The sequence below is a fragment of the Numida meleagris genome, chromosome 5, assembly GCF_002078875.1.
Source record: "Numida meleagris isolate 19003 breed g44 Domestic line chromosome 5, NumMel1.0, whole genome shotgun sequence".
Lineage (NCBI taxonomy): Eukaryota > Metazoa > Chordata > Aves > Galliformes > Numididae > Numida > Numida meleagris.
The window spans coordinates 5,951,729-5,960,872 of NC_034413.1; the positions used below are offsets into that span (position 1 = coordinate 5,951,729).

Sequence of the window (9,144 nt, forward strand, 5' to 3'; positions counted from 1 at the left end):
CCTATTCTGTTTCATTCTGCCAGTTTCTTGACTGTACCCTCTTTGGAGCAGATGGGTTTAGTTTGGTTTTGTTCAGATTTTTTTATGTTAAGGATTTTCATTTCTTTTTAGAAAAATTGTATATATTTATACAGCAAAGTTTCCTACCAGAGCAAACCAAGTAGGAAAAATTCTACCCTGCCCGGTCTGCTGCCTTATTTTCTTACACATTTTTTTCCCATGAGACACTTTTACCTGCAGAGCTAAGTAAGAAACCAAATTCTCAGGTGAGTAAGTTTACTCTCTGTGACTAAGCTCACACACAAGGAGTGGAACCAGCCTTTGTAGCAGTAGGATGGATGCCCACAAAGGGTCTTCTCCTGTTGCCATTTTATTTTCATGGCTTTGCAAGCATTCTAGATGTAGCGGAAATGCTAAGTCATGGCTTGAACCAGTGATTGAGCACCTAGTGGGAAGGCAGGGACAACCCAGAGAAGCCCAGGTGCATGCAATGCCCCTGAGTGACCAGAAGGGGTGGAGCCAGGGTCCACCTCTTCCCAGACCTCATGTAAGGGTTGGCAGTGGAGGTAAGGGTATCTTGTTGGAGATCCCTGTGTAGCTGAGGCCTTATGAAGGTATGCAGATTTTTTTCTTTATTTTTGCATCTTTAGCTATTGTGCTTGAGCATGTTTCCACCTGCTGCAGCCTGGGACTTTGCCACTCTGCTATCATTCCTGCATTTTTCTATTGTGTACGGTATTACACCAGGAAAACTGGTCCTTAGATGAGAGTGTAATCTCTTCTGGAGACCAAGATATAGGAGCAAAGAGCAGAGGGTATCCTAGGGTAGGAAGGGGTTCTCAAATCTTTGGTTAAAATATGAGAGAAATTAAATGCCCCTATCTGCCCAGGTCTTGTTCCAAGGAGGCTGACACGATAAGTCAAAATGTAGAGGACTGTGAGATGTTTCCTTCCTGTTTGTAAATCTTGGTCTTTTAACAAGTCAAATTAGGGTCAATTTAAGATTAAATGCTGACTATGTGACATGTTTATTGTTATAAAACAATACCTATTCTGGATCAATATATGGGAATAGTCTGTTTTCTCTGCTGTATAAATCATGCTCTATAAACATGAGCCCCAGATCCCTTCTGCTCTATGTGACTCTGGCTCTGCCTCTGGCCATGTTAACCCAGCTTGTGTCTTTACGATCAAAATTCAACTACAGTTGCACAAACTGTTAAATAACTTGAATCCTACATGTGTAACTGATCTCAACAGAGATGTCAATTCTATTAATATTACATTAGGCTACCCACAAGGCTATGTTAGCACTGAGCTGAAGCTTCGAGACAAGCCTGGGCTTGTGGTTTGTTACCTGACAAGGCTGAAAAAAGATGAATACTAAATGCAAGGTAATTCCATTAACTCTTTCCCTGAAGTCACATTATAACATTTTGAATATTGTAAGTCCTGCTAGCAAACTCAGTGAATATTTCAGCTTGACCTGATGTTTCAGAGATAGCTAAGAGTTTGAGGAGCAGCTGAAGATATTCAAAATCACTGGCCGCTCTGGGAATCTTGGGTCTTTACTTGTGCAAGAATTTTATACATTTCACCTGAAGTTTCCTGTAGCACTGAAAGTGAAGTGGAGAAAGGAAACTACTTTTCTTCCAGAGACTTTGATACCAAATGATAAAAATAAAGGTTGTTACAGCTGTGTGGGTAGAGAAAGGGCAGCATGTGGAGGAAAACTGGAGAGAGAAGAGCAGTTCCTGCTCTGTGCTGGCAAAAAAAGGTCTCAAAGTGTTTGGCATTCCAGAGCCACTTGTTCCTGGTGGGGCTTTGCTCCAGGGAGTTGTTTCACCCATTGTACCTATTGTACAGGAACAATCTAATGGACACAACTGTAAATACTGACCATTTTCTTCTTATGTTGTCTGACAAGCAAAAGAATAACCAGTTCTCCCATTGTGAATAACAGACTGTGGATCTCAAATTGATTTTTCTTGCTTGCTGACAAACCCTACAGTCTCTGAGTTTGTCTTAAAGATACCAATGTGAGTCATTTATTTGTGTGATATCTGTTCTCATCCTGGCCCGTATGGCAAAAATAGAAAGCTGGAGAAGTGGAATTAATGTTCCTAGTTTAGAAGACAGGCAGCAAAAAATGAAGTCTAGCTTGTTGTTTCCTATAATTTTGAAGGTATTGCTCGCTGCCATAATTTCTTAGCCTTTGTTTAAATGTCTTTGGATGTGGTTGGCTTAAGATAAGGGTGCTGCTTGAATGTGACATTAAATATGACAAAGCTAAAGAACAGGCAAAAATTAGGAACTACTACCATTGTTCATCTCCAAGATAATCTGGTTCCTATCACCCTTTTTTTTTTTTTTTCATTTTGCAATTGTAAATTGTCAAAAAGCCTGAGGACCTTGGTCTCTGTGGCCTCTCTCCAACATAGTGACTGATTAGATACAAGTTGTTAGGTTCTGGTTTTCTTGTTTTTCTTCTATTTTCTGAATTATGATGAGCTGCTTTTTAGCTGCTTTGTCAAAGGGCATTTTCCAGAAGCGATTTGCATTTTGATACACTAATTGCATTGATAAAATGTTTTATTTTCGGTTGTAACTCCAGTATGGTAGAATCATAGAATGGCTTAAGTTGGAAGAGACCTTAAAGATCATATAGTTCCTTCTCCTGTCAGAGGAACTTCCCACAAAAGACAGAAAACTCTCTTCAGGTGAGAAGAGTTGATAAAGTCCCAGGGAAACTCGTTATTAAAAATTTATTGACTCCTAAATTTCTGGGATAGAACTGTACAAATTCCTACTGCCTGTTGGACCAACGATGTAAAGACCTGAAGAGCAGATAGGCCATGCATCTAGAAATCTGTGAATTTTTTTGTTTCTTCTAAAAGCCTTATACACCTGGCTGGCACAGTTCCTAAGAACTCCAGTTTAGGAGTGATTTAAAATGTCTGCGTTTGGATTTCCTTGTTTAATAACTTTCCTGTTTTGTAGTGAGTAGGAAGTAAATCTTCTAGTGACTCAAGTGTGCCTTAAAAAAGCTTAAGGCTTTGTTTCAGTGTTACACAGCAGCTTCCTCTGAGCCTGCGCTTGCTGACTTGTTGGAGTTTCATATGTATTTTTGGAATGGATTTGGAAGATTTAAGATTCTCTTATGAGTCTGTAGTGTATTTTTCTAAAGAACCTCCAAGTGCCTGCAGATATGCAAAGGCTTCTGCAAATTTACTTTCTAGAATGCCCTGGCATTCTAGACGCAGTTTGATTTATGGCCCCCTAACTGAGGCAGGGCTCTTAATTGTTACTCACACAAGCTCCTAAGATGAGCTGGGGGTGAGAGAACAGCAGGAGGCACAGGAAGGCAGTGCTGGGGACTCTCAGGGACCTGAGATCCTCCCTGCCTAGGTAGGTGAAGACAGCCCCAGAGCATCCTCGCTCCCCTCTGGGCGGCTCTGCTCTGACTGGGGGATCAAATGGTGCAAGAAAGAGGGCACAGCACTGAAAGGACTAGAAAGAAAGCTGATGTCTCTCTAGTTTTGGTCCATTAAGGTAATCCTACACTGCAACTGAAGCTATGGGTCAGTGAAAACATATTGCAATTCACTCCCCAAACAGAAAGATTAAGACACAGGAAGCTGTGGAGTGCTGTAGGCACTGGCCACTGGCCTTGACTTTACCACCTAGCCAATTTGTGCTGCCTGTGGGGCTGCACAGCTGTCAGTGAGAAAACAAATCTCATACAGACACTCCTCTTTGATATCATACTTCTTTCCATCTTTGTTTCTAGGAAAAAAAGAAATAAGCCCAAAACTCTTCCACATATCCAAAAAGCAATGTCAATATATGTGCTGTATTAATACAGTCTCAGTAAGGAACAATTACAAACAAATGGATTCATGAGTGTCAAAGAAAGCCAAGGTTAAAAACATCTGAAATGAGGAGGCTAGGGAAATATTGAATATTTTTGATGACAGGAGGTAAAAACAAGCTCACCTACAGGCTAGACCACCTAATGTCAGCCTTTCTTCTTTAGCACTGATACTCTCAGTATTGATGAGTGACAATAGCAGGCTGATACGTGTGGGATTTTCAAAGGGAAAATCTAATTTGTAAACAATCAACTTCTTAACAAGCTATAAACAGCTGCCTTAACTTCCAGCAAACCTGCTGGCTGATACTTGAAGGGCTAAAAATCACGATGTTTTCCTAAAACCTTCATTAATTTGTAGCCTGGTATTCATTAGGACAACAAGCCTCAGGGGGCTATTTACTGCTTATCTTCCCCCCCCCCCCCCCCAGCAGCCCAAGTTTTGCTGTTTAGGAGGAGGGGTGCTCAGCTTTCTAAATGTGAGTTTAGATATGTCCCCAGCACATGGGTGTGGGGCAAGATGGGCACGAATGCCTAAAGCAAAAAGTAAAAGAAATAAGGACACCAGAAGTAAAACGTTTGCTCCTCCTTCCTCAAGAAGCAGATCATTTATCACTAGTGTTACCAGGAGCTCTTGTGATTAAGAAACTCCACACTGATTCTTCTGTCCCATCCACGTGGGAAATCAAGGAAGACAAGACTTGCCCTAACCTAGAGAGAATTCATGGGATGGCTGGGCTGATCCCAGAAAGTGACAGCAATTGGTAAACCCTTTACTGGAAAACACAGACTGGTCCTTGAGTGGAAGAAGATGATGAAATAATTAGGTAGAGAGCAATAAGCACCTGTGACAGTGGCACAAGCCCATTGCTCGCATGGCTTTGAGAGTGGCAGCACATATCCTGAAGTTGCAGATAGTGCAGGGTTCATTGCGAAGCGCTGTAAGAGAGGTTTAGCATGCTTAAAGTTTTCCCCAAGAGGTTGTTTTAGTAAATTATGGAGGAGGAGGAGGAGGCAATTCTGGGTATGCGTGCTGAAAGGTGAAAACAAAAAGACTGTGGCAAGAAATATGGGATCATTTGTTTTTCCAGCAAGCCTTAGGTAAACAGAAGTTTTCTCAATTAGATTTCTTCTTTCCAATCCATTAGGGTTAATGCAGTTTTAATTAGCACTTCATGTGTATGCAGCCTGTGAGGTATGGTTTAATGTGCCTGTTAGAGATTCCCAACCAAAGTACTGCAAGGAGCTAAACACAAATGAGCAATCTAAAGTTTTCTCATAACACGTTTTTGTTTGTTAGCAACTTCCCTGCCAGCTGTCCTTTGTACAGAGGTGATCCTGAAACAGAGATCTCAGCTTCTTTGTGGAAGAGATATTCAGTACAAAATACTCCATTAAAAAAAAAAAAAAAACTTATTGAAAATCTTTCGGTCTGCTCTCATGCACAAGCCTGGTCATGAGCCCCTGGTAGCAGGTGCACTGCTCGATCTTATTGCTATGGCCACTTATCTTTCTGCGTTGGAGCTGAAGATAGCCTGCTCTGCAGCAGTGACCTTGCACTTGTGTTTCAATAATTCCTTTCCCCAACTATGCCATAATTATCAACTTTGCAATTGAATACAGGATTACAGTCCAAGAATTCCTCCTGAATGCAAAACACAAGGAATCCAGCATTTGCAATGAGTAAGTCTAAAGTAATCTGCACAGGTGGTTCTTATATTGCACCTGTCATCATGGTATCTGAGCTCCCGCAAAGGTCTGTGATCGCATCGGTGTTTCAAGTTTGGATAAACAGACTCCTGCATTCCTTTTGTACTTCTCAAATATGTGGAAATAACAATGTCCAGGGGGAGCATTTAAAAAAAAAAAAAAAAAAGCTACAAGAAAAGCAGTTAAGAGGCAAGGACGCTCTGTCCCGAATGGTTTTATCTAATTTGTTTTGAATGGATGTGCATTCATAGACAGAAGTTATCATAGTTTTAAAATTATTTTTACCAAAATGAGTAATTCTGGCACAAGCCCAGGAAACTATTGCCCCGGGACAAAAGACAATTTGAAAGTGGAGTATGAAGTGTCAACATTATGTTTGAAGCCCTGCAGTCACTGTCACTCCATAGGATTTGTAGGTATCTCAGATCTTTGGAACCTCAGCTCTGTTGATCTATCCTCATCAATCCTGTTGATCCACCCCTGTGAACCCCTGCTCACATCAACCAGCGAGGTCTCCTGCTAGAAAGAAGCTCTCCCCCTCTATGTTCTTGGCACAGGAGCATGTCGTGCAGGTGGAGGACTGAGTGCTTCGCTCCTGCCAGATGGCTGCTCGGCTTTCATGTTGATTAGACTTTACTATGGATTATTGATGTAATGCTGCTGCTCGGTCTGCACAACAGGATCTCATTAATGTCAGTGGAACTCTGCACAGGCCCAAGGGTCTATCCACAGGGGCCTTGCTAGCTGCAAGATCAGGTCCTATATTTGTAAATAGTGGGAAAAGATGAATGAGGCTAAATGTGATGGGGAATAGCTTCAGGCAAGTAGTTTAGCTGAGCACTTGGCTAGATATGTCTTGGTCTAACAGGAAGCAATGTATTGGTTTAGGAAAGAGCGCTAGTGGATTGAAAAATATACTGAGTAACTCTGAAAATGTGGTATACTCATGTTCCTGGTAGGCATGAGAGCATCTTGGTCCATATGAACACAGTGAGTAGCCCAGGGTGGCTGTCTGGGCTGGTGTGTTAGAGCTGAGATTTGCCACTGGTCATTGGACATGAGCTGGTCCCTGCAAATGCATAGCAGGGCACAGAAGGTGACGTTAATCCCTTAGCATATGCAGCTCACTGCTGGAGTGGAGAAGGGTGAAGGGAGCTGGACTCTACTCCTCAGCCCCAAGGCAAGGCAGACCTGGCCATCTCTCTCTGTACCCTCATCCAGCAAAGCCATGTCTGAGTGTAGCTGCAGCTCCTGCACAGGGATATTTCAGTCTCATGTCTCCTAGCACCATGGTGCTCGCCTACTGAAGCTGAGGACCAGCCCACAGCCTCCTGGCAGCCTTTTGAATTCCCTGTGCTTGGTTCTCTGCTGGCTTCTGTGACTTTATCATGGAGCCCACCCACTGATGCAGGGTGTGGGAATCCAGCTGCCAGAAGATGCAAGGCAGTGGGCACAGCCTGTGCTGCCTGGGGAAACCTCTGTGTGCACCCCGCCTGCCTCTCTTGGGCTGTCCCTTTCACGCAGGACCTAGGGATGCACCTTGACACTGGGTCTGGGTTCTAGGAAAGCTACTTTGCATACGGAGTAAGCCAGAATTTGGGAACTCCCTTGTGAAATTATTGCCCAAGTCAAATTTAGGCGCAACAGCAATTTGGTTAACTGCTTGGCATTGTTTGCCGCGTCGCTCCCTCCTTTCCCATTACAAAAGACTCGCAGGGAAAACAAAAGCAAAGCGCTGGGTTAGTCAACGTGCAGGCTGGCTGCACCACATGCTGGCGGTGCCACTGCACGTCCTGCAGCTGCCTGCAGGAACACAGCGCTCCGTGCTGCACGCTGCCAGGACCTTTGCCGCGTCACCGACACCCTTGACTTTAAAGCAGGAACGCGGGTGTAAGCACGGCGTCTTTGCGTCTCCCTTTTAACAAATCGCCTTTTCCTGCGAGCCGCCGGGACCGCGTTCAGTTCGCGTCCGTGGGCACCGCGCAGGACGGGACCGTGGGCGGCCCCGCGGGGGACAGCGGCGGAGCTCGGCTTCCTTCCCCGGGCCGAGAGCCGCCTGCACTGCGCTTCGCAGCCACTAGATGGTATTTGGCAACCACTGCAAAAGCCGCGCCCGGCTCCCGAACCAACCCGGCCGCTTCGCCCTGCTGCCGGCAAAACTCTTCTTTCCATCGTTTCTTTTTTATTAGATATATATATTTTTTTATATCTGCTGCTGCTGTTGTGCTAACCAGCTAAAAGAAAGCAAAAGATCTGGGGAGATGAGATGCGACGGTGGCTGGCCTCACTAGAGGAAAAGCATCAAGCATCTTTCCTTCAGCACTGCTGATGCCGGGCTGTATTTTCCCTCCAACAGATTTTTGGCTTGGCCTTCACTTTCCAAGACAGGAAAGCTGGTCCTACCGCACCTAAGGCATCCAGCACTTCCCAGCGTTCTGCTCTTGATGTTAAAAATGGATGTGAGGACAGCTTGGTGGTGTTGAGCAGCCCAACAACACAGCCTAGTGAGGGGACTTCAGTGGGGAGAACTATAATGAGACTATCCCAGCTGCGGGGCTGAAATGATAAACGATTCCCACCTCTGGGAGTGGATGTAGACATTGCAAACCACAACTATTGGGATCCACCTCTTTGTACCACTGTTTCAGACGAGCGTTTCAAGCTCTTTCTTTGGCTGTTGTCACTACAGAAGATGGACAGGAATCTGCCTCGAGCGGGCAGACTCTGATCTTTCCTACTTTAATTGGGTGGTTAGTTGTATCTTTTCTTCCCTAAATTATTGGCAGGAAATTGCAATTTAATCCATTCTGCACTTAAGAAATTTAATCAATCATTAGAAATAACCGCCAATGATAGGAAACTATGGTAATTCATGTTATTTTTGCAGACAAAGCACTGATATAAACAAAACATAATTAAACATGCCCTCTTTATACACTTCATAAAAAGCCACAGTCCTTGGGTATTATAAATCTAAACTTATTTCTCTGATCTTGGGGCATAAAATGTGTTCTGTGAATTGTGTTACTTCTTGTAGGAAAACACTGATAATATTTGCCTCGCAGGCAGCATAAAACACAAAATGTAAAATAAAAATAAGTTATTAATCAGACTAACGGGCAACTTAAATGGAAAGCTGTCTTCTATGTCACATTAAAAATGATAATGAGCAACATTTCACAAGGCAATATTATTCAAAAAAAAAAAAAAAAATCCACGTTGCACACAGCCTTCTCGCTCCATATCTGTGCTGTAGTCTCCAGGAAGCAAACAAGAAGGACAAGTTTTGTTGCTGGTTACCATGGGTATGTTGCCCGAGGAATACCTGTGTTTCAACATGGCCATACCTAAAACAGGTGTTGCTTTTTTATCTTGCAGCTAACCTAGCCTGCGGCAGCTGTGATCTTGTTTTTCCAAATTTGCATCTTAGTAGAAACAAAGTTTTAGCTCAATTAAATACCTGTCATAGAGGGGAGGAAGGAGTAGGAGTATGTTGTGACGCATAAGAACATGTTGTGTTTATGAAAGCGGGCTGGTAAGAGCTTTTTTTTTTTAATGATCTG

General features: G+C 43.4%; 1 long non-coding RNA gene across 2 annotated transcripts; it reads left to right on the forward strand.

Moving 5' to 3' along the window:
- On the forward strand, positions 554–8,912 carry LOC110400618. Of its 2 annotated transcripts, XR_002439965.1 has the most exons (3): positions 554–614; positions 1,290–1,394; positions 7,938–8,912. It is a non-coding gene; the product is annotated as an uncharacterized LOC110400618 (long non-coding RNA). The 2 variants fall into 2 exon arrangements; XR_002439964.1 differs by lacking the exon at positions 1,290–1,394 and having other exon boundaries at positions 561–614.